This window comes from Castor canadensis, chromosome 1, assembly GCF_047511655.1.
Source record: "Castor canadensis chromosome 1, mCasCan1.hap1v2, whole genome shotgun sequence".
In the NCBI taxonomy this organism is placed as follows: Eukaryota; Metazoa; Chordata; class Mammalia; order Rodentia; family Castoridae; genus Castor; species Castor canadensis.
In genome coordinates, this window is record NC_133386.1 from 106,169,494 (window position 1) to 106,197,205 (window position 27,712).

The window sequence follows — 27,712 nt, forward strand, 5'->3', positions numbered from 1 at the left end:
GCTACTTCGGCACACTGATTTTCTCTGAGCAGCCCCCCTTCTCAACTGGGAAGACTTCAGAATGAACTGATAAAATGTTTGGGACAAGAAGAAATAATCAAGAATAAACTCCATAAAAGTCAAGAATAAAATAGATGCTTTCTAGGAGGTACAAATAGACAAATCTAAAAGACAGAAAACATCAAGAAGATAGAAGCATTAAAAACACTAAAACTGTACTCCCTACACTTAGAATTTATAAGTAAATATTATCAGGTTACTTTTACTTCTGCAGAGGTATGATTTCACCTCAGAAAGTTCTTTTTTAATTTTGTTGTGGTTTGACTTGGGTTTTTGAGACAGAAGCTCACCAGGTAACCAGTGTTGGCCTGGAATTCGCTATGGATCCCAGGCTGGCCTTGAACTCATGATCCTCCTGCCTTAGCATGCTGAGTGCTGGGATTACAATGTGGCCACCATGCCCAGCCCTCTCAGGTAAGTTCTCAAGAGAAGCACTACCATAGCTGCCTCCCCTCCAAAGCCCACCTTGAATTCTCCCTAGATCATTTGAAGACCAGGGAGGCAAGTGGCTTCTCCTGAGGGCTCCCTCACTTCCATGGTGCTGTTGACACAGACAGGGAAGGATTTATAGCCTGGCTCTGATACCCCAAGTGCTGTCTGGCAGCATGGGACTGGAAGAACTGGTGAGTCAAAGCCCAACTGAGTTATGGGGAAAGGTAAGTTACACATACGTCTTGAAACAGTGTGCAGCCGTCAGAACCCAGCAACTACTCAAGAGTGTAGCTCCACAAAGAAGCCGGCCATCTCCATGGGATGACTTCAGCCAGAGGGAAACCTGCCAAGGCCAACGACCCCTGAGAAGAAAGCAAGCCACACACCATAAGGGATAAAAAAGCAAAAATAAACAGCAGTTAAAGCAACAATTTTCAAGGCTTGCAGATGGTGGGGGATTCATAAGGTACTTCAGGATGTAAGACCCCTTCCTACAATGATGCCCCTACAGCTCTGAGCAGGCCCCACATGAGCAACTCTGAAGATCAGCTCATAGGCATTTATATGCATGACACCTATCTCTGACACTCCTGGAAACAAACTGAGTCTTCTTTCAAGATTTGAGGATAATTTCACTCCTCTTCTACCTCACTTAAGCAGCCTAAAGAAGTCGTAGTATATAAAGTTCTAGTTTCCCACAAGTAAATTCAGATAAAACTTTCTATTAAAATGAGTCAAATCAGAAACAAATATATTCTAACTTAAATGAATCTTTGCAGTTGTACTTCAGGTTTCCTGTTAAATTATTTTGTTTCTGCCACATCAGATATATCTCATAAATCCTGGGATAGTGACAGAGAAACACGGTATGTATAATCCAAATGTAAGTCATGTAGGTCAAAGGGCAATGAAATCAATGTAATCTGTACTTAATTTTGGAAATAAAATGGATAAAATAAATTCCTTATATAATAATAAATCTTGAGTTTGAAGCATTGTTTGTACATAAATAATTCTACAATGAATCTCCTTTGAAGAACCTTTTACCTTAAAGAATTTTTCCCACCAATGATCCGCTTCTGCCGACAGTGCAATAATCTCAAACCACAAAGAGAGGAGGGAGTCTCTGAGGCAGAAATGAGTCCATAATTAACTGTCATATTTCTGATAATGGGGTAAAAACACAACTGACACATCCACTGACACGCCTCCTCTATTTTAAAATGTTTTTTCTTTGAAAATTGTAGAATTTTTCTTATAATAAAAATGTTTCTCACTTAACTGACAATAATTTGCAAGCAGATAAGAAACTTGATGAAGTTTTCCACCATTCAGTTCCAAAGGGTTTCATGGGCTGCCGAATGGTTTGACCCTATCTGGTACTCTTGTAGTTATCTACACCTCCTTTGCTGATTATAGAGGTTGTTTGGTGTTCACAAACATTAAGAGAGAACTGCAAAGGTAGTAATGGTCTAAATTACTTACTTTCTACATACAATACCATTCCAAGCAATATGTAAAAAATGTAACTCAAAGGAGCAAATCACATTCCCAAAATAGAATTTTGATCTGAATTTACAATTTCTCATATAGTATACTAACATATGAAAAAGGGCTTTATAAGCCAACTTAACTGTAAATTGTACTTAAGAGTGTCCCAAGAACAGACTTCTGTTATGAATATACAAAAGACATGAGTTGCATTTAAAAGGTATGAAAGGGCTGGGGGCATAGTTCAAGAGCACTTGCCTGGGTTCAATCCCCAACACCTCAAAAAAATACATGTGTGTACCTATATCCATACATACAGATGTATGAATAAGGAGGTGGTATACAAAAGAAGGGTGAATATACAAAACATAACTAATTTCAAAAATAATTTTACAGAGTAGAATATATATAGGGGTGATTTGCTTCTTTGCTTAACTACATGTGCATAAAGTTTTTCTATCCATGTAAGAAGAGAATTGTCCAAAGAACATGAAGATGAATCAGCACTATGATCTCTCACAACAACCATGGAGAAGGCAATCCATAGGGAATCAGAAGTAGTTATTTCCTGATGGAGAAAGAGATTCAACAATGTGTACCAAAATGATTAATTCACCAAATGACCTCAGAGGCATGCTGTCAAAATTTTATCCTTCATCTCTTAATGAATCTTCTAGATGACACTGCAGATTATAAGATATTAGAAAAACAAAAATTTCCAATAATGCTTAAGTGGGCCCAATGTACACAATGCCAAGAAAAAAGATGATGTAATACTGACCAAGCAAAACTTAAAGTTTATATCACTCTGGGGCAAAGAGTTCAGAGCTGCAAGAAAGGAAAATCTATTTAAAGCTATTTTCTATTTGTAACTTAAAAAATTAAGAAGCCAGATCAAGTTCTTTTAGAAAAAGATCCCACCACGATGACTTGTATTTAATCATCTGACAGAAGTCACCGGCTCCAAACCACTTGGGCTCACACCTATAATCCTAGCTACTTGGGAGGCCAAGATGGGGAGCAAAGCATGAAGCCCTGAGTTCAAACCCCAGTTCCACCAAAAAAAAAAAAAAATCCACTGGTAGCATTGCCTACCATAGAAAGGTATCAAAATAAGGTGCAACAATTCTTTGAGGTATAAAAACAAATGTGTAAGTAATAAACAAGTCTATGCTGTCTCATATTTTAAAATAGGTATACATAGTACCAGAAAACATTTTACAATTGTTGAACTTTTATGTTTTTCAACTGTATAATTTATCAAAGGGAATTTAATAAGTTAGGTTGTAATCAATATTCAGGGATGTCTTTCCATATTCAGAGGACCTCAGATATGAAGAATATTAACAGCATCCAATTCATTTATTGCATTATATTTGACAGTTATTTCAAGATTTTAAAAAAAAGTTTGGTGTGACGGTGCACACCTATTATCCTTGCACTTGAGATGCTAAGGAGGATCTCAAGTTAAGGCCAGCCTGAACTACCAAGTGAGTTCCATACCAGCCTGGGCTATGTAGCAACACCCTGTCCCAAAAACCCAAGAGCTACAGATGTGGCCCAGTGGCAGAGTGCTTGCCTAGCATGCACAAGATTTGAGTTTAATCCCCAGCACTGGAGAAAGAAAGAGAGAATGCCTGGGTGCATTAAAACTATGAACCTTCAATCCAGGTCAACAGGTGATTACTCTTTTCATAAAGGGTAATCACAGATTGCTCCAAACTAGTCAATTCTCCCACTCATTCTTTAAAGTAGTTATTTATTTCTTAAAGTAGAATGTACCAAAGCTTTTAAGAACCCATCTAAGTCTGGACACCAGAGGGTCATGCCTATAATCCTAGTTACTTGGGAGGCAGAAATTGAGAGGATAGCAATTCGAAACCAACCCCCACAAAAAGTTCACAAGCCCCATCTCAATCAATGGCTGGGCAAGGTGGCATACACCTGTCATCCCAGCTACACAGGAAGCATAAATAGGAGGACTGCAGTCTAGGCTGGCCTGTGCATACACACAAGACACTAATCAAAAAAAAAAACTAAAGTGTAAAAGAATGGGTACAAATCATACAGCACCTGCTTAGCAAGTGCGAGGTCCTGAAAATCTACTTGTTGTACTATACTAATACTATATTATCTTCTTGTTTTTCTTAAAATTTTAAATTGTGGAGAATAAAATCTACAAAACGTAACATTAAAATTGTCCCTGTTGTTTAAAATACTAGTAAATATTTGACCCCTCTGTTTTCACTTCTTTCCTTTTATGAAGTAAAATCTTCAAGGATAGCAACAAGCCTGGCAGCTTAATGATATCCACAAGAGGGAATGACATAGAAATGGCTAAGAATCTTAAAAAGGGATTGATCTCAGAGATTACAAGGTCCTGGAAATCTACTTTGGTCCTTGAGCCTTACTGTCCCTGTTAGCCTCACCTAGCCAAGAACTGCTGGCTCCATATACTAGCACAAACCACAAGGGACTGTATACATTCTCCTTGGATGGTATTCTTTGTTTTCAAAGTTCTGCTTGTAGCAATGAAGAAGGATTATAATTCTTTGACGGTGACTTACCTTTATTACTGTTCCCTGATGCTTTCTTGCTAAAATAATCACAAATAACTCCTGCATCTTCACTGTGGCATCAGTTGTGTCTTCCAATATCTTGTTTGATGCAGTCCGCCAGGGATCTGTCATTTCCCGTGCACTTCACATTAACCACGTGGATGGGTCCTTTTCCTTCCCCAAAATAGGCCATGGTTCTTGCTCTGGCAGGACCCCTAGAAACAGAGCATTGTTAGGATGTGGAAAATTGGTCAATCATACATCTGAATAGATCACAGTACATATTCTAATTCAGTTCTTTAACTTTTACCTATTAAAATTAACATGTTCGTGTCATGAAAATCATTTCCTCCAAGACGGTCAAAAAGGTAATAACTATACCTTTTTTATTGGCATACCCCATAGATTCTTATTGGAATCAGTTTCTTTTAATTTATCTTCTGTGTAGAAAGTCACACTTAATGGCATGTCCTCTAAGCAGGAAAAAAATCACCACAAATTCTCTATCCTCTTAAAAAGTCTAATATTCTCTTAAATTTGATATAATAGTACCAAGAAAGTTATGAGATTAAATAATTATCAGGGACCTAAGAATGAATTTCTGCCTCCTTTAGAAGCAAAAAATAACATTTTTCTTTTTTTTTTTTTTTTTTGGTGGAACTGGGGTTTGAACTCAGGGCTTTGCACTTGCAAAGCAGATGCTCTACCACTTAAGCCACATCTCTAGTCCATTTTGCTCTGGTAATTTTGGAGATGGGGTCTTGCAAACTATTTATTTGCTCAGGCTGTCCTTCAATTGCAATCCTCCCTATCTCAAAATGTATAATTCTTGACAGAGGAAAAGAAAACTGAGAATCATGAATAGAAGACAGACTTACTTGTTGCATATTTCCTTTTTTATTGATACATTACTTTTTTTTAAATATGAAAATTCAAAATTTTAATTATTTCAAACTAACACCATATTTAAAATTCAAGTGCTAATGAATTAATGTACATAATTGTGAAAGGTAAAGCTTTAAAGTTTGAATTATAGGGGTCGGGGGGCACAGCTCAAGTGGCAGAGAACTTGCCTAGCATGTACAAAGCCCTGGATTTGATCCCTAGTACATCACACACACACACACACACACACACACACAAAAGAAAAAAATATATACGTGTACATATATGTGTGCGTGTGTATTTTTAAAATACATACATGCAATGTTTGAATTATAAGAAAACTATCCTTAACACATCAAGTTAGGAAAAAATTTATTAAGCAAGACAAAGAGGATATAAGCCATAAATTAAAAAATTAATAAATTCAACAAATTAAGAATACTACTTTACTAAAAAAAATAAATAAAACTATTCTAAGGAAAGCAAAAAAGATTAAAAAGCTGTTATTCATAATAAACATTTACAAATATATTTATTGGTAAATATTTTTCTTATGTTGGAAAATAGCATACCTTATACAAAGAACACTCAGAAATTATTTTTTTAAAAAACCAATCCAAGAGAAAAATAGGCCACTTAAATCCCAGAAATATCAATAAGCAAGCAGAAGGACGTTTCATCTCAGTAGTGATCAGGGATAAGCAATAAAATAAACATTAGCTACCCATAAATTGAAAAAAATCATTGCTACTGAGTGTGTAAATTGGTGTAGCTAGAGGGAAAGCAATCTTGCACTCCTTGATAAAGGTGAAGGTACACATAGCCTACAAGCCAGAAGTTCTACTCCTGATTATATTCCCTGAAAAATCTCTTGCACAAGTACTCAAGCAGAAAAGCATGAGGATGTTCATTACAGTCTCCATTTTTAGTAGCAAAATTAGAAAGGACATTGCTATATTTTGAATGTCCTCTCAAACCTCATGTTGAAGTTTAATCTCCACTGTACGGCATTAAGATGGAACCAAATGAACTTTAAGAGTGAAAGCAGAGCCTTCAGGAATGGATGAGTCTGTTCATGGAATAATGAAGTAATGGGTTTTCTCAATATTGAGTCCATTATAGAAGCCAGCTTGGTTCTGTCTCTTGTGCACATTCCTTTCTCCATGTTATGCCCAGCACTACCTTGGAACTCTGCAGAGAATTTCCATCAACAAGAAGGGCCCTCACTAAAAAAGGGCCTCCTCCTTCCACCTCCAGAACCGAGATGACAGCCTTCATTCTTTACAATTACCCAGTTTGTGACATTCAGTTATAGCAAAAGAAAATGGTTGTCCATAGATATGTAACCAACTCAGCATTAAAACAATAAAACATAAGTTGGATATTTTTATAATTTAATACTATAGAGCAAAATGACTGAGCTAATTATAGCTACTTGCATCAACAAAGATAAATCTCAAAAGCAAAACTGAAAGTGACAAGTAACAGAATAACAAGTATTATTGTTTACTTTCAAAAACAGATTTTTTTAAATAGACAAAACTATTGTTTAGGGATATATCTAGTAGTTCTAAAGTTATGGAAAAATGCAATGGAATAACACAAAATTCAAGATAGCTTTTTCTTTGGACTGGTAGAGTAAGAAGGGTATTGGCGTGTGGGGTTGGCACATGAGGAGCTTAAAAGTACAGTAGCATTCCATTTCCTAAGCTTGGTGGTAGGGACAGGGATGCCTTGTACTATTGTGAAGACTCTCTGTATACAAATGTGTGTGTACATACATGTATATATATACATATATGTTCTATGGAGAAAATAGAATGAATAAAATTAGAGGAGATAAACCAATTGGGGTTATAATACATGGAAATGTAAAAGGAAACTCCCTGTACAGCTACCTTTATCTTAAATAAGCAGAAATGTCATGTTTTTCTTTTTAACTTTTATCTTTTTTCTTCTACAAAATAGGAGAACAGGAGGGGGGAAAAACGTACTGTGCTGGGGGAGGGGGTGGAGTTGGGGAGGGGTAAAGGAGAATGGTGGAAGGAGTGAATTCAAGTATGATATACTTGATACATTGTAAGAACCTTTGTAAATGCCACAGTGCACCCCCACCCAGCACAAGAATAAAGGGGAAAAAAAGAATTTCAAGGAGAAAAGGAACTGTTCAATTTCTGTAAGTCAAAGAAGTATTTTTTCTTTATATATTTTTAAGTGGATGACAGGATAAAATCACTATATTTATATTACACTGGATATAAAAAAATGATGTAATTTCTTTAAATTTCATGCACAAATAGGTCAAAAATTAAATGCTTTACAAGTATTTAAATGTAAGTCACAAGTTAGATATATTTAGATTTCTACTGAAATAGTGGGGTATACCATTTTAAAACTTCTTTTAAAGAATATAACTTTAATAAATAAGTTGTTAAGAACAATGCCACATTGAAATATATTCACACAAAGTTCAAAAAGAATGGAATTTCCATCACGGTTGTTTAGTCTATCTCAATGAATTTAAATGATCTCAATGCACTCTGTCAGCCCTCTAAAAACAACATGCTCACATGCTAAACTTTGTCAGACATTATGTAATACATCAGTAAAGAATGCCTTTTACTTTTCTGTTCACTCCAAGCATGTCACATTAGTTCCATTCTTATTTTCCGGGCTTTCATTATTCTGTTCTACCCATTATTATTTCGAGTCTAGATGTTTCCAAGGATGATAAAGCTCTCTAGGACTTCTATCAATAAGGCTGAAGCCTTTTAACAGCTTTAAAGTTTTCTAGATTGATTTCTGCAAATAAATACATTATTGAAGATTTTTCATGACTCAAAGTATACATAGAGAAAAAGATCCCCTGCTCTAGTCACATATTTGTAATTTTATTTTTATATGAAATCCCATCTCCTCTTAGTGGGAAATTTTTTTAATATTCAAGTATATTTAGTTTGATCAAATATCTAAATGCTATTGTAGATTTGCACAGACTGACTAAATCATGGGTAATCAATGTGTTAGAGTAACATTGAATTACTGAATTATTTATTAAGAGATTTTATTTAAAAAACAGTTACAAAGTAAAATCTTTTGATGCTTTTCTTGACCACTGTTATGGAAATATCATTGAGAATTACTACAAACCTGTCCACTTGATGTAGATTATATTCCTCACCTAAATTCTCTTTTTACAAACACTTTATTGGTGCATAGGTGATATAAACAAACTTGATGAGTTTGGACATTTGCATACAGCTGTGATCCCATCACCACAAACAAGGGACTAAACATATCTACTACCTATGAAAATGTCCTTGTGCTCATTCTTTTTGTTTATTTCTTCTTGTTTGGTTTGGGAAAGAACACAACACGAGATCTATCCTCTTAACTTATTTCAAAGTGCACAGTACTGAATTGTTAACCAGGGGAGCTAGATCGTACAGCACTTCTCCAGAACTTACTTATCTCGAACAATAGAGACTGTATACCTACTGAGAAGCAATTTCTCATAGAAAGACAATGGCCATTCTATTTCCTGCTTCTAGTTGTCATATATGGCAGGATTTCCCTCTGTTTTAAGGCTGAATAGCATCCCTTTTCTGTGTGTAAAACATTTTCTTTATGATCTCATCCGTCCATGGATATTTAGCTTGCTTCCATATCATGGCTATTGTGAATAACTACAATGAGCATGGAAATGCAGATAGTCCTTTGAGGTCCTGATTTTACTTCTTTTGGCTATATACCTAGAAGTGGGATGACCAGATCATATGACAGTTGTATTTTTAGTTTAATTTTTTGTTTTTTGTTTGTCTGTTTGTTTTGATTTTTTGGTTACATACTTATTTATTAGACTCTGTTTGAACTCAGGATTTTGTATTACTGCTTAAGCCAGGCCTCCAGTCCATTTTACTCTGGTAAATATGAAGATAGGGTCAGGTGAACTATTTGCCTCCAACTATGATCCTTCCAACTTCAGCCTCCCAAGTAGCTAGAATTACAGGTGTGAGCCATCAGCTCCTGGCTCTACTTTTAATTTTTTGAGAAACCTCCATACTGCTTTTCAAGGTATCTGCATCAATCTACATTCCTACCGACAGTGTATAAGAGCTCCAATTTCTCATATCTTTAGCAACACTTATCATTTGTTTTGTTTTGATAATGCCATCCTAAAGTTCATCTTCAAGTTGAATATTAAATAAACTAAATGATGACCAAAATAATAAAGATGTAAAAAAAAAGTAATAATGCATTGGCAGATATACGGAGGAATTTCTCTCCTTAAACTTGGCTGAGGGAGGCAATTTACAATTAAATTTGATGCCAATTGTACCCTTCATATTTCCAAAGGTAATACTAGTTCCTTGGATCATCTCTACCAAAGGAGCAAAACCATGACCAAAGAGCCAATATGAAACAGCAATATCTATTAATAGTGAAATTTAGGTAAAGGAAATGCACTGAGAATGTAATACAAGAACAAGAATAACTTTTTTTTTCAAATAGAAGAAGGAGTAATAGAAATGTGAGCAAAAGAAATTTAAAATAAATCATTGGCTAGATTCACCTTGTATCTAACATAGACTCTTTCTAACTTCCTCTACCACCCCATGTTTTGAAAACTGAACATCTGTATCATAAATAATGCACCCACGACCATCAGACAAGTGGGATTGCAACTAGGTCTAAAAACTAAGCGTAAAATTGAAGTAGCATCTGAGTCATGAGAAAACATTTGCATTTTTATTAAACAAGAAATACTTTTCAAAATAAAATATCTACATGGAAATAACCAACTAAATTGATCATTATTTAAAGATACTTATAGATACACAAGTAAGTACCATTGTTAAATTTAAACCATTATTAGTAATCTATTATAAGTTATGTGCATTAGCTCTAAATTGTAACTTCTCTGTATTTTTCTTACTCCAAAAGCAACTCTCACTGTTCTTGTGGACATGCAGAGCCAGCAAAAATATGAGTTGCCCAGCTGAGGTGTAACAGGCGATGAGCCGACTTCTGTTTCAGATCTCAGATCTTTGTATTTTCTCATTTCATACTGTAAACAAATATCCCTTTCACAGTCTTCTTATTGCCATGTTTTTCTGACTATAATTCATGCCTGAACGAAGCTCATCTAACACCTGGATTTTCTCCATAAGGCACATCAACAGCCTTTTGTGCTAAGGAACATTACATGGCACTCCCACACTATGCTTCAGGACTATTTTAGAGAAATCAACAGTCAAAAATGGCACAGAAAGGCAAAATAAAATAAAAGACACTAAAGAGATTGAAGAAAAAAAGGACAACTGTTCACAAGCATGAGAGCTGAAACAAGAAGGCAGAGTGCTGATCTCAGCTCTAGGAGCAGTGACTCAGTATTTGCCACCTCTGTGCTCACAGTCACTTTGTAGAACATGACTCCCTGAGTAACAGGAACCACCTGTAATTTTGGTCACCTAATGACCTTTAAAAGGTTGCAGGACTAAAGCATAAACCACAGGGGAAAGGTTACTACCTTTGGCTTAGGGAAGCAGTATTATGAATAGTCAGACTTTGTTAGACTATATTGTTATTAGATAAAAAGCTACCTTGCTTATGTGACATAGTGTATATTTCTTGAGAAAAATGGAGAAATTTAACTAGTTTCTACTTACTACTTCTTTATAATTCTGAATCAAATCGACATGCTGCCAGTATTCTCAACTGAATGACAGAAACAAATTTTAGGTATGGACTAACTCTTTAAAACAAGCCTACAAAATCAGAAATGTTTATTGAATAACCATTCCAAATAGGTTTTCCTTACTTATAGCCAAGCTGCCAGCAGATCACAGCTGCATCCTTATCAGTCCATCCATTATCACAAATTGTTCCCCATTGGCCGTTGATAAAAACCTCCACCAGTCCTTCTTTCTTATTTTCTCCATCCATCAGTCTGATAGGAAAACCTAGTCATGATTCAAAAGTATTAGAAAAGCCAAACCAAGCAAACTTATGCCAAAACATGAGACATTACAAAATAGTTTTTTTTTAAATCAGGCATACAATGCAATCAACAACAGTTTTTGAGAGAGAGACAGAGAGAAGAGCTATCAATAAAAACCTGTATTCACTTTTATGTCTTTGAAATCATGAAGGCAAAGTGCTCACCTTGCTCAACTCTGCATCCCCATCTGGCCTCTAAAGGATGTAAAATAGCTGTTTGCTTAATGAATAAATACAGGAGTGAACAAATCGCACTAAAAACTGTGCATTATTTTATTACAATTAACTTCTAATAGTAAAAGAATATTAGCTTAGTTTTTTTTTCATGTCCTTTTTAAAAATCCATGAAAATACCTAGAAATTTATACTCTAAGGATAAGCTTTCTAGGAAGGCATAAACAAATAAACCTTAGTGTATATGGGTAACTCAAATGGGTCTAATGCCAAAAGAGGGGGGAAAAATGAAGTCAGTTAACAAAGTCAATTTCCACTTAAAGCTTTACTATTGATTCCAAAGCAAAGACCTAAATCATAAAAAGATTTACAAATTGAGAAACAGAGAGGGATAACTGTGAGACTACATTATGCAAATGAAGTCATTTGTAGAGTGTCAGATACCTCTATCCACACTGAAAAATATGATGCTGTTTAATTTAATGCCCTCACTGAAGCTGGCATGTTGTTGCAGGTGGAATTGTGAAGTCCTTGGGATGGATCCTAATTCAATACAAATGGCCTCCTTATAAAAAGAAGAAATTTGGACACTGAGTTATCCACAGAGAGGAGACAATGTGAAGAGATGGGGAAATTTGCCAACAAATGGCACTTCCTGCACAGTTCCTTTTCAAGGAACCAGCCCTGCCAAGATCTTCATTTTGAACTCCAATGAGAACATAAATATCTGTGTTTAACCCATTCAATCTGTAGAACTTCGTTAGAGCAACCCAAGCAAACTAATACACATACATTTGACCTAGTTACTGGAAAAGTCACCCAGCTTCAGGAGAACTCCAGAATTTAGTTAATGCAAACAAGCATGGTAAAAATGATCAGAACTAAGGTGGCGGAAACAGGAACCTAATGAACAATGAACAAAATATCACTTAATATATGTTTCAACCAACAGAAAATTACCAAATTTACATTTGTTAACTAAAAACAGGCAGCACTGTAAGCAAGATTGACACATCCTATTTTTACTTCTCAAATCCATTATTACTTATGCATCCTTCTTCCTTGCACCCAGTGTTGTTGGCTCTGGTTTCTATACTTAATCATGTATACTTCATGGTGCCTGTAATACAGCAGAATCATAAGGTGAAGTCCAAATAAATAAGTGTTTGTTGAATGCCTATTCTATTTATTGCTTACTAATAGCTAACAGAAACTTGAGAGTTTTAGCTATGTTATAAAACACAGAATATTTGAAACTTTACATTTTTTATTAACGTATATGATATTTGGTGTGGGGGGGTTACAAGTAAGGTGAAAGGTGATCCTCAAAGAACAAATTCAAACTAATGAATTCTTAAAGTTTCTGATTTTCACATTTTTGGATCTTTGGTTTGATATGAAGAAAATATATGAATATGGAATTAGTTCTCCATATTGTATCCCAGTAATTTTAGGGAAGTGTTTCATGTACTTTAAAAATAAAAATTTTTAAATATTTTTAAATGTAAGTTGTATGGTTTGTAAAACAAATAATGCACATAATATTTCTGAACCTAATTTTAGCCATCTTACAAAATCATTAGGTTTTCAATTCTTTTTTCATTTTGTGGTACAGGAGTTTGAACTCAGGGCTTCACACTTACTAGTCAGGCACTTTACCACTTGAGCCACTCCACCAGTCCTTTTTGTGTTGGGTAATTTTAAGATAGGGTCTCATGAATTATTTATTTGCCTGGGGCTGGCTTCAAACTGCAATCCTCTTGATCTCTGCCTCTTAATGGCTAGGATTACAGACATGAGCCACCAGCACCCAACCAGATTTTCAGTTCTTGAAAGGGAATTGAAAGCAATTCTGAGCACAAAGTCCAATGCTGGAGGCATCACAATACCTGACCTCAAACTAGTCACAAAGCCATAATAATAAAAACAGCATGGTATTGGCACAAAAACAGACAGGAAGACCAATGGGTCAGAATAGAAGATCCAGACATAAACCCATGCATCAATAGCCAATGGATCTAGCAAGTAGATTCTCCCTCCACAAACCACATTCTTTACATAATCACAGGAGGATTATAAATCCTCCATAAGAAAGAGGTGAGGAAAAAGAACAAATGGAAAGAAAGAAAATTGGAAAAATGGCCTACAAGGGATGAAGTAAGATGTTGCCTTTTTAATGTGCACAGTGCTAAATTAGTATACTGAGTTGTCATGTCAATTTACAGTACAATGAAGAATCATCCATACAGTTTGATGGATTTAAAGTTTGTAATGTGGTTAATATTATAGACTTTGACACTTTTTATTACTTTATACTAGCTTCACAAAATAGAAAAAGAGGGGACTGATTCAATCCTGAGGGTTCAGGAGGGTGAATATGGTGGAAATATTATGTACACATGTATGTCAATGGAAAAATGAGACCTGTTGAAACTATTCCAGGAATAGAGGGAGGGGGGATAAAGGAGAATGATGGAGGGGGTGAATTCAATTATGATATATGTAAGAACTTTTGTAAATGTCACAATATACCCCCAGTACAACAATAAATAAATAGGAAAAAAAGTAAGGACCACTTATGATTTACATACACAAAAATACATGTGTAGATGTATACTGTACCTATCATAGTATCCTGGTAAGTATTTTGAATATTTCACCCTCTATGTTTTCCACTCATGCTTATTCTGCTTTCCTGAAGGAAGTTTGTCAAGAATGTTTAATTGCTCTTTGAAGATCTTTATCCATAATTATTTTGTAACTGTTAGAGAAGATACTTACCTATTACCCAAACATAAATTTTGTAATTGGGAAGCAAGAAAGGTCCCTGGTGGGTTTTTAGAATAACAGCCTATTTTAGAAAGAAGGGTGGCTAACTCCAATGAATCCCGAGAAGTCACTGAGAAAATTGAAAAAACAACAGATGGTGGATAACAAAGAATCAAACAGGTCTCAAGACTAGAGAAGAAATGAATCACAAGATGGGAGAAGTGAATAATCTCTTTTTTAAATCAGGTCCTAAACAGCTCATTAGAATTCAGTCAATGAAAATCAGAATAGGTAACCAAGGAACAATGGAATGGCTATTATACATTCATCTATCTGTCATAAACATGATTATAGATATTTTTAGTGAGAAAGTTAAGACTTCTAAGTAATGAAACCAGATATTATGTTAGTGGAGAGACCCAAAAGATTATTTTTGTTGGGAAACAGACTTAGAAACAACAACAACAAAAAACAAAGACAAAAAGCTTAATTGTTAATCCCAGCTACTAGGGTAGATCTAGGTTTGAGGCCAGCTGGGGTAAAACGTTATCAAGACACCATCTCAACCAATAAGCTGACCAACACATCTATCCCAGCTACTTAGAAGGCATAGGAAGGAGGATTGCTGTGCAACGTCAGCCCTGGGCAAAAACTTGAGACTCTATACAAAAAATAACTAAAGCAAAAATGGCTATGGGGCATGGCTCAAGTGGTAGAACCCCTGCCTAGCAAGTGTGAGGCCCTGAGTTCAAACTCAGACCAGTGGTTGGAGATGCAGTGGCTACTGAACTAGGAGAACTCAGGAGCTGTGAACAGTCCTCACCCAGAGACAGTCTGTGCCCATCATTGCCAGGGTAGCAGGCAATGCCGATATCTTCCCGGTGGCTGCAGTCATGTCATCCCCACTGTCTCTTGGAACACTGAAGGAAACTGGTTTCCTTCCCTGAGCAGCTGATGTCATCCAACCATATGGGCCCTGTGCTTTCTTCAATATGGTTTGCAGAGGCTTGTTTGCCATATCTGTGGCAACAAAATATATTGTGCATGGAAATGCTGTCTCAAGTTTCAAGAAACCGTAAAACAACCAACTTAATTAAGTGCCATGACTTAGAGGCTAAGTATTTGGTTTTTCTCTTACCTTGAAGACTCAAAACTGTGTTTACTTCATCACACATTTTAATTCTCTGAAGAATTTTGATTAATTCAATGTGTAAATTCAATGGGTAATTCATTCTTGTCTCTTGTCTACAATTTAGTCTACCAACTAGAGAGAATGCCAAGAGATAAACTTCAACTTCCTGAGCATGGAAGAAACACTGTGAACCACTTGTCTGACAAGTTCATTTGAGTTCATTAGCTTCTCTAAGCCTCATCTCCAAAATGAAAAGTATGTTAACTCACTTAATTTTCAAGAAATGATAACATTCTCATGTCAGCCCAAAAAAATCATGAGAGAAAATGTTCTTTACCTTTTCATATGGTTATATAAATATAAATTTTTAATTTTTATAAATTACATTTGTGTTCTAATTGACACTGTACTATCTATTATATGTATTATAATAATTTTTACCTTAAGCCAGGAAAGACCTGTAAAATTTTAAAACTGGCAATTATATTAGTCTGTACCTTCTTTAGTCCTCAGTCTCGATTTTCCTTTTGTCCCAAACAATTCAAAACCTCCAGAAATCAGTAAGCTTAACGATCTTTAAGGAGTCTTACTGTTCTAAGAGTCTATTAAATTCAACTGTTAGCTATAAATTTTATGCCAATAATTTCCCTTACTTGATGCTTTTATTACTCCAACATTAAGAATATGAGGAGCCCTTTCTATTCACCATAAATTTTCCCAATTGTTTTCCTATGTAATTGTTTATTAAATTTATTTAAATGAACATTTAATAAATTAAAACAATGCAACTTTTAGTTGTTTTAAGGCTTTTTCTATTTTGTTTTGCTAACTAATCAACCCTTCGCTAGAAAAGTTATTAACCTAAGGCTCATACTGTTATTACTTTCAACTTCTGCCATTTTTCCAGAAAATGCATTTATATGATTACCACCTGTCCTATTCAACTACATAACATGTATCAGGAAATTACTTTACTTTGGGATTGCATGTGTACAAATAAACCCAAGGTTTACCCTTTTTCTCATTTCAAATGAATATCATCTTTTAAAAATTCTTCTGTCAACTACAGATGCTTAGACCAAGACATTAGTGACAACATTTTCAAACCAGTAAGTCTGGACATCTTTCTATAAAAAAAAAGCTGAATGGATTTATGAGACAAATAATAAATAAAATATAGAAGGAAATCTAGAGAAATAATCATTTGGTTATTTTCATTAATAAGGAATAAAAATAAAAATAAATGGTAAATAATGGGAATTATAAATCTTTCCAAATCCATGAGAACATGGTACAGTTGTCAGTGTAACAGAGATACATTTAGACATAAAATGTACTCAGCAATTCCTATTCATTACATGTCAGAATTTATTTAACAGTTCTGTTATACCCCTTGACTTAATAATTTGAATAACTGCTCGGCCCAAGAAAATTCAAAATATGGGACAATTATACATATTTATATCTTCAGAGCAGATAACACAAAATTAATTTTAACCTAAAAATTAACCTGAGTATTACATAAATTATAGTATAGAATATTAATGGATTTTATGCTACCATCAAAACTTGTGCTATGTAACAAGATAAACATAAACAATGTGGACACAAAAGTCATGTCCACTATTAGAATGGGGACAAAGTTACACACATGCAAATTACAATTAGACTACAAGAATGGAAAAACTATGGAGAGTTTTAAATTTTCTTTCTTTTCTAAACTGTCTTTATTTTGTATTACTTTTATAAACTATAAAACATATGCTTAAGCATGGTTTTGTCCACCTAGAATGTAAACTTTTAAGGTTTAATAAACACTTATAATTAGCTTTAACTCAAGCTGCAATGTAATAATGTTGCCAATTTTTTAGATATAAGAATACTACTTCAAGCATAATACAGAAGTATGGAAAACAAGAAAGAATGAGCATTCATGGGCTTCATTCAAATATTTAGCTCAAAGGCATCATTTACAATTACTTCAACCAATTAAGTCTGTACACTGGAATGCATTATGCATGTGACATGAAATATATTCCCCAAAGTGGGATACTCAGCTTTTAAGTGGGTAAGGTCAAAGGCAAGTTCTAAAGGTCATCTCATGACAAGAGTGCTATTTTTCTCAAACAAAAGTGATAATTTTCATTTTCTGAGAAAAAGAATAATGTAATTTGTCACACTAGACTTTTTTGCAATTTTAGACACAATGATGTCCAAACTAACAATATCCAGTAGTTGTTGATGCATCAGAATAAAATCAAGCATTCAAAGTCTTACTTGTATAGAAACAAAGGGACCTAGAAATCACTCCCAACTTCAACCAATTTGTTCAAGAAACGGAATGGTGGCAGGAAAGGTAAGTGTAATAAATGTCCAGAAAGGACTATTCATCATCTCAGAAAATGTCAGGTAGATGATAGAAATAGATAGATAGACTTTTAAAGACACAATTTGGCATTTAGCTGCTCCATATCAACGAACCTTACTTAAATCCTAGCTGTCGACAAGTCATGTATGTATTCAACTCAGTCCATCCATCATCACAGACAGTCCCCCACTGTCCCCTGTAGTACACCTTCAAGCAGCCCTCATGGCTGCCTTTCCCACCTGCGAGTCTGATGGCCCCATCTGTGACAAGAAGGAGATACAGAGACTAAGAAAACCAATTATCAAAAAGAAGAAAGAAAAAAATACTTTCATTTTATCAGAAATATCAACATATTCAGGCCTTTCTCTAAGTTTTTTAATAAAGTTTCAACTATGACATTGTGTCTAAGTTTGACACAACATATATCTTTCCTGACATTTTTGCTCCTATTTTGTGAGTAGAAACAATATTCTGATATAATTCTGAAGTATTTATTTTTATTTCTCTAGATGAAGTAATATTTTGGAAATTTCCCATAACTTCATTCTCCTTAAATTTAAGCAATACTGTTCACTGACATTTAAAAACCAACAAAACATAGTAACATAGAAATAGTTCAAAATTTTAACTGCCAACAAAAATGAAGGCAGAAAAAGCTATTCTGGATAAAGAAAAATCAATCATGTCAATGCTGCTTAGGCATTCACGAGTTACAAAAACTCGGGCACATGTCTTGCTTTTGTTCTTTTGTTGATAACAGATCAGAAATATGAATCTTATTAGTTCAATGAAGAAGGAATTCCCAGAGAATTCTATAAACATTTTCTACACAGATACATAGTACAATAAATTTAATTCCAAACAAGTAGATTTAAAATCCATTTCCATCCAAAATAATCCAAATACTTCTCCCCCACATAGTCAAATACAAATAATTTGAGTAAAGGTCAAAACTTTCATGAATTCTGGGATCTTTTACAGCAAATTCAGGTCTTTTAGAAAAAGAACCTTTTATTAATATAATATTTTACTGTGTGCAAAGCACTATGACACATATGTCATCTGCCATCACAGCAGTAATACAAGACTATCATCATTTATAAAAAGGTGAAATGGCAGCTCAAGGAAAGAAGTTCTCTGGTATAAATTATAAATTTCTATTGTGTATAAATGTGTTGTGTTGCTAATGAAAACAACAATATATATAGATGTCAGTAAAAAGGTATAAATTCAGTATTCCATGGGCCCTAAGAAGTTATTTTGATTTTTCTTAAAGATTAAACTGAAATTTTTTTCCCCAAGTTCTTTTTACCAAATGTTGCATTTCAATATGAAATGTCTCTACACAGGCTCATTGTTGAAGGCTTGGTCCCCAAGTGGTAGCACTCTTTTAGGAGTTTCTGGAAACTTTAGGAAGTAAAGCCTAGCTGGAGGAAGCTAGGTCATTGGGGGTGTATCCTTCAGGAGCTATATCTTGTCTTAGCCCCTTCTTTGTCTCTTTCTGCTTTCGGTGGCATGAAATGAGATCCTCTGCCACATGCTTCCTGCATCATGATGTCCTGCCATGGACCCAGAAACAGCAACAACGACTATGGACTAAAACCTCTGATACTATGAGCCAAAATAAATTCTCCCTCCCTTAAAGAATTTTATCAATGCAGTGAAAAAATTAACATACCATAGAAGCAACGGATTTATGATAACCCAACTTCTCTTGCCTTTTAATTTTTTTCCTCTTCCCTCCAAACATGAGTACATAAACACACACAGGCCACATAAATTTGCACTCAGAGATGCCCTTCTTACAACAAATGACCTATTTGGATAGGCATACTGCAATTTGGAATAGTCTGAAAATTGATCATAGCAAAGTTAATTTGGTTTATTAAGCAGTGTGCCTTAACAATCAGAGCAATACAGTTTTGCATCAGTTATAAATGCTTTCTGAAAGTAAGTCAATGAATGGACTAAAGATGTAATTTAATGCCTAATCTCTGGAATTTATCATTGCCCATTGATAAATTATTATTGGGTACCATACACTGCAACAAAGTCATATTTTCTAAACTGGCTATATAGGACTTTTAATTGAAAAATCCCAAAATATCTATGAGTAAGGGGACAGAATTTTAACACATGTTTTGTGTTAGATTTATTTTTACTTTTATTTGGGAGAATTATTCATATGTTCATTTGGTAACAAGGGAAGCTTGTAGCCAGCCCAAGTGGTGCTGAGGGCAGTGGTTGACAGGTTGACACATTAAGGGGGTGAGATTCTTACCCATTAAAGGAGTACAGAACACTCCAGCATCTTCTTTATGGCCACAGTTATGCTCTCCCCAGGAGCTCTTTGGACATTGCTCAATTGAAAGCTCATTCCCAGTGCAGCATACTTCATCCAACATTATCAGCCCAGATCCTTCCCTAAAATATGCTTGATTCCATGCTTTGGCAATGCCACTGAATAAACGTTAAAAACATAAAGATTGGTCTGACATTTCTTTTACCTCTGATAAAAACATAATTATCAATTCACTTCATAGATTATTCATGACTTTCTATATTGCTTTTTGTTTTTTGTGGTTCTTTGTATTTTCTGCCATTACACGTGTTTTAAAGACTGCTTAGATATTCCCCAATACTTAACCTCCTTTTCTTTTAGCAGTGGAACTTCAGAATTTTAGGAGGGCCAGTGGCTGTCCAAAATAACACACCCCCCAGCCTCCTCTCCTTCTATATGGATATGTTTGTTTGTTTATGGTAAAATATACATAACATAAAGTTTATCATTTTATCCATTTTAACTGTAGAGTGCATTCAGTACATTCACAAGGTTGTACAATTATCATCACCATCTATCTCCAGAACTTTTTCATCACCCCCAAATAAAGTTCTGTACCATAGCTAAATTTTTATGAATGACATTTAGGTAGAAATATTCCCAGTATTACTTCTAGGAAGTATCCTTGTTCCACTTCTGCCCTCTTGCTGACTATAAGGCAAAGGTGATGACTGGAGTTTGAGAAGCTACCTTGGTCTCTAAGGTGCCATAGTAAGGATGACAGAATTACAAGCAAGTAAGAGTCTGGTGTCCTGATAATTGTGGAACCAACAAACCAGCCTTGAACAGGCTACTTCTGGTTTCTTTCCTTGAAAGAGAAATAAACTCTAAATTAGTTTAAGTTGTTATTATTTTCAGCTCTCAGTTACAGCCAAACATATTTGTAACAAAAACATGTCTTCTCAAATTTCTTTGTAGTATATTAATTTTTCCCACAATTAAAGTGATACCATATCCTAGAACCCCATATTTCAGGGAAGGTCATAATCACCTGTCAAATGATTAATGACTTTAGGAATTGCATTTTTAGCCCTGTTTAGCTTTTTAACATTTAGACTATAGCATTTATGCTTTTAGTTTGTTTTCCAATTACATTGAATATACCCCTTATTATTTCAGATGTTTTTTTCTCACATTAACTAACATCTTGAGAATTTACAAAAAAATATATTGAAGTTTCCTAAATGGTTGTAATAACCCAGTAATGATAAAATCTTAGTCAACATTATGGCTCAAAAGGAGCTTGTTTGACTAGTTTTAGTAGACATTGTGGACGTTTCTTTTAAGAGCACACATGTATGAAAAAAACCCTCTATAAACACCATTAAAGCAAGTACTTAGAAAATGTCCATTCCATTATCATCTGGAATAATTTCTGTTCAAAATTCAGAGAGTATGCAAAGAAGAACAATAAAGGAATATTTATAGAAGGAGATATGAAGGAAGCAGAGAAAAGAAAAAAGTAGATTTCCTTTCTTGTTTAAGCAGAATATTCTTGTGGAGTTAAAATTTTAAAATCTAGAACCCAGACACTTGAATTGCTCTCCAACATTTGTGGAACAGTGGGCTCTGTCCAGTCTGTCCTGACAAACATTAAAGACTAATATCTAGATATCTAACTAAATATCTCATATTTAATGGAGTAAATGTGACAAAACATAACAAAAGGATCCCAACACAAATGATACTGTCAGAATGACTTAATTTTGTGAATGATTTTTTTGTTTTGTTAAAGGAAATGTAACCACAGATCCGAAAGTCATTTCTACTTCAATGGAAAGAAGCAATACATTCTCATTTTATAATATTGCCTTAAATGCTTTCAGTTGTTTCAAGATATGTCTTTGTGTCTACAGAAGAGTAAATGGCAGGCAAAAATCTTCATACACAGTGTAGTTTCTCCTTACCCATGAGGGCTATGTTCTGAGATCCCAAGCAGATGCCTGAAACTGAAGGTATTACAAAACCCTGTACATGCCATGTTTTTTCCTATACATATATACCTAGGATAAAGTTAAATTTGAAAAGTTGGCAGAGTAAGAAATTAATAATGACAATTTTTGATAAAATAGAACAATTATAACAACATATTGCAATAAAAGTGTCACATATGTGCCCTCTCACATATCTTACTGAACGATGCTCACCCGTTTTGCAATGATGTGAGATGTGTCAATGCTTTACATAAAGAGATGAAGGCAATGATGTAGGCATTGTGAGATGGTGTTAGGCTATTACATGAGGGTTACTTGAACACAAGTATTGTGATACCATGACAATCAGTCTCACTACCAAAAGTGCTACCAAATGATTTATGGGAGGTAAGTATATAGTGTAGATATTCTGGACAAAGGGATGATTCACACCCAAAGCAAGACATAGCAAGGCAGTACAAGATTCATCCTATTACTAAGAATGGCAATTTAAAATTTATGAATTGCTAGCATGTGTGAGTTCTGAGTTCAACCTCTAACACCAATAAAAAAATGTGTAAATACATAAACTATGAATTGTTTAATTCCTGAATTTCCCATTGAATATTTTCAGACTTCAGATAACTCAAACCATGCAAAATAAAACCACAAGTAAGGGGAAACTACTAAGTTGCTGTATGTGTCTGAAAGCTTAGGCTTTTGAAGCTGAATTCTTTAAGAGGAAATGTCCATGTAGATACAGACTATGTATTCAGATCTGGCTCTACTCTCAGCAACCTGGACAACCCTTGCAAAGTTACTAAGGCCTCCCAGGTCTAAGATATTGTATTTGAACAAAGGATGATATGGAGGGAGGACTTCAACTAACACAAATTAGGAGCTCAATAAATCTGACTCCATTCTCTGGTAAGGAGTTCCCTCCCAACAGTTAATGAGTACACATTGGTCACTGCTAAGCAATTTATCTAAATACCATGGTGTTTACTGTAAAAAAACACCATGGCTTTTTCCCAAAATAGGTTGAGTACAGAGTGGTGAGGAAGGGAGAATTGATCAGTATTTTAGTATTTTCTGCTCTTAATTTTGTAAATTTGTTTTATGTATTTAAAATTAATTTTTAACAGAACATGTATGGAAGTAATTCATAGCCTATAAGACATTGAATATGTTATTTTTTAACCACAGATTATAATTTGTCCAAAAACCCATTAACCTATGACTTACATCACTGTAGACTCTTGTAGTAGAGATATTTTACAAAGAAAGCTGGGTAATGGTGAATGCTTGTATACTCAGCATTTGGGAGGCAGGAGGATTGCTAGTTAGGGAGACTATCTCAAAAAAACAACAGTAACAACAATTCTCTCACACACAAAAAAAGATTGTAGTTGACTAAACAAAACTTTTTGTGCCAAGAAAGCATTAATGTTTCTACAAAAATATTTTTTAAATTGACATGATCTTGTAAGAATAGTCTACATGGCTGTGAAGAGATTCCAATGTTTGAAATGTTACTGCAAGTAAAAGATAATTCTCTCCAAAATAAAAAGCATTCATGTAATATTTACTGGATTAAACAAGAGAGTAGTTTAATACCCACAGAAAAAACAACTCAAAATTTGGGTACACGCTGCAAGTAACTTCCAGAATTTGGAGGGGAAGGTTAAGTAACAAAAATTTACTGCTTTAGATATGCTAACATTGGTTCAGAGAAGGGAGTTGCTTGGAGTTGTGTGTGTGTTACCTGTGACTTTGTTTAGAGGGGTATCCAGGACAACAGAGGAGAAGCCCTAACTGGTGGCTCTAGAAGTCAGGTCAAATCCTGAATGTGGAGGATCCAAAATGGTGACTGGGACACAGACACAGACTGCATGAGCTCCATGAATCAGGGACCTTGCCGAGACACTGGTGACACACGTGCCTAAAGCTTTGGCACCCTGAACCCCGAGCCTGTGAAAGGATTCTTCATTCCACAGTATACTGAAAGAAAAGGCGGGCCACCACCCCCACGCCACCACTCCCTGCCAGCCTGTGGGCCTGCAGGGCCTCCATCCCACGGGCCCACTGGGCCACCTCCCATCAGCCCACTGGGCCTCCACCCTGTGGGCTCGCCAGGCCACCATCACCACAAGAGGGCTCCAACACCACCAGACGCCAGCTCCAAACATGCCTAGGAGACACAGGCAAATACGACTGGATGCTAAAGGAATAACAACCAGAACTACTAAGACTGAAATTCTACTGTTCCTTAACTAGGGATATTTTTTTGCTTTTGCTTTTGCTTTTTTCTCCTTCTTTCTTGGTTTTGTTAGCTTTACTATTGTAAGTTAGCTAATACTAAATTACACAGAGACCAGGGACAGAAACAGGACCAAGTGGAAGAATGGGAAGATGAAAAAGGGATGGAAACCATTCTCCCCCCAAAAATAAATTAATACAAGATTTAGAGGGAAATGAAGAAAACAAATACACAGATACAGACTCCAGCAAAACAAAGATAAACTAAGCCAAGGAACCCAACGAACCCTACAAGAACACTCTGAAAGAAGAAATCCTGCAAGTAATCAATGAGAATTTCATAGAGCTGTTACTAGACATGGTCAACCAAAACATACAGGAGGCACTCAAGAAATTCCAAGACAATAAAAATAAAGAATATGAGAAAATACAAGAAAAAATAAATGAAATCATAGGAGCCCTAAATAACCACCAAAGTGAAACAGAGAAGACCATAAATAGAGAGATAAATGAATTAAGGACAATATTAAAGAGGAAGTGACCCACCATATGGAAAACCTCAGAAATAAGAATGAAACAGAAATATAAAACAAAATGGAAGGCCACTCCAGCACACTAGAAACAAGCAAAAGACAGAATCTCAGAACTCAAAGATGAAATGGTAATTAAAGGAAAAACTGAAGCACTATTAGTCAGACAACTCAAGGCCTATGAAAGGAATATTCAAGAACTCACTGACTCCATCAAAAGACCAAACCTGAGAATCATGGCCATTGAAGGAGAATAGGTGAAAGCGAAAGGAATTCATAATATATTCAACAAAATAATAACAGAAAATTTCCTAAATCTAGAGAAAACTATGCCCATTCAGGTACAGGAAGCCTCCAGGACACCAAACAGACTTGACCAAAATAGAACTACCCCCTCAACATATTATCATTAAAACAACAAGCACAGAGAATAGAGAAAGAATATTGAAGGCTGTAAGAAAGAAAAAACAAATAACATACAAAGGTAAACCCATCAAAATCACAGATTTCTCAATGGAAACCTTAAAAACAAGAACAGCATGGAGTGAGGTCTTCTGGGCACTGAATGAAAATAACTTCAACCCTAGGATACTTTACCCAGCAAAAGTATCATTCAAAATAGATGGAGCAATATAAGTCTTCCATGATAAGCAGAAACTAAAACAATATATGACCACCAAGCCACCACTACAAAAGATTCTCCAAGGAATTCTGCACACAGAAAGTGAAAGCAAACAAAACCATGAAAGGGCAGGCAGTACCAAACCACAGGAGAAGAAAAGGCAAGAAAGTAGAGAGTAACAAGGATTCAGCTGCACACAATCAAACCCTTAAACAACAAAGACAACTAAATGACAGGAATCACCACGTACCTATCAATACAAACACTGAATGTTAATGGACTCAACTCTGCCATCAAAAGACACCATTTGACAAGCTGGATTAAAAAGGAAGATGTAACAACTTGCTGCCAACAGGAGACCCATCTCATCGACAGAAATAAGCACTGGCTGACAGTGAAAGGCTAGAAGAAGATTTACCAAGCAAATGGCCCCTGAAAACAGGCAGGAGTAGCAATACTTACCTCAGACAAAGTAGACTTGAAACTTATATTGATCAAACGAGATAAAGAAGGACACTCCATACTAATAAAAGGAAAAATACACCAAAAGGAAATAACAATTATCAACTTATATGCACCTAATGTCAATGCACCTAATTTCATCAAACATACTCTGAAGGACCTAAAAACATATATAGACTCCAACACAGTGGTAGTGGGAGACTTTAATACCCCCCTGTCACCACCAGATAGGTCATCCAAACAAAAAATCAATAAAGAAATTCTAGAACTAAATCACACCATAGATCAAACGGACCTCACTGATGTCTACAGAATATTTCATCCAACTTCTACACGATATACATTCTTCTCAGCAGCTCATGGAACCTTCTCCAAAATAGATCATATCTTAGGTCACAAAGCAAGCCTCAGCAAGTATAAGAAAATAGAAATAATACCATGCATTCTATCTGATCACAATGCATTAAACTAGAAATCAACAACAAAAACAATAGTAAGAACATGCAAACAATTGGAAGCTGAATGACACATTGATGAAATAAAAGAGGATATTAAAAGGTTCCTGGAAGTTAATGAAAATGAAAACACTACCTACCAGAACCTATGGGACACAGCAAAGGCAGTCCTAAGAGGAAAGTTAATAGCCATGAGTGCATATATTAAAAGGTCAGAAAGATCTCACATCAGTGACCTAATGCTACATCTCAAACTCCTAGAAAAACAAGAACAAGCAAATCCCAAAACAAGCAGAAGTAGAGAAATAATAAAAATAAGGGCTGAAATCAATAAAATAGAAACAAAAAAAATATAAAGAATCAATGAAACAAAAAGCTGGTTCTTCGAAAAAATAAATAAGATCAACAGACCCCTGCCAAACCTGACTAAAATGAGGAGAGAAAAAATCCAAATCAGTAACATCAGAAATGTAAAAGGGGAGATAACAACAAACACCATGGAAGTCCAAGAAATCATCAGAGACCTCTTTGAGAACCTATATTCTAATAAATATGAAAATCTTAAAGAAATGGACAGATTTCTAGATACTTACAACCATCCAAAACTGAACCAAGGGGATATTAATCACCTGAATAGATCTATAACACAAAATGAAATTGAAGCAGCAATAAAGAGTCTCCCAAAAAGGAAAAGTCCAGGACCTGATGGATTCTCTGCTGAATTCTATCAAACGTTAAAAGAAGAACTAATACCAACCCTCCTTAAACTGTTCCGTGAAATAGAAAGGGACGGAACACTACTTAACTCATTTTATGAAGCCAATATTACTCTCATCCCCAAACCAGACAAAGACACCTCCAAAAAGGAGAACTACAGGCCAATTCCCTTAATGAACATAGTTGCAGAAATCCTCAATAAAATAATAGCAAAATGAATCCAACAACACATCAGAAAGATCATACACCATGACCAACTCGGCTTCATCCCAGGGATGCAAGGATGGTTCAACATATGCAAATCTGTGAATGTAATACAGCACATTAATAAAAGCAAAGACAAAAACCACTTGATCATCTCAATAGATGCAGAAAAACCTTTGACAAGATCCAATACCACTTCATGATAAAAGCTCTAAGAAAACTAGGAATAGAAGGAATGTTCCTCAACATTGTAAAGGCTAAATATGACAAACCTACAGCCAACATCATGCTTAATGGTGAAAAACTAAAACCATTTCCCCTAAAATCAGGAATAAGACAA

General features: G+C 35.1%; 1 pseudogene; it reads right to left on the bottom strand.

Moving 5' to 3' along the window:
* Nucleotides 1-27,712, bottom strand: part of LOC141424980 (neurotrypsin-like) — a 71,876-nt pseudogene that overhangs the window by 12,749 nt on the left and 31,415 nt on the right.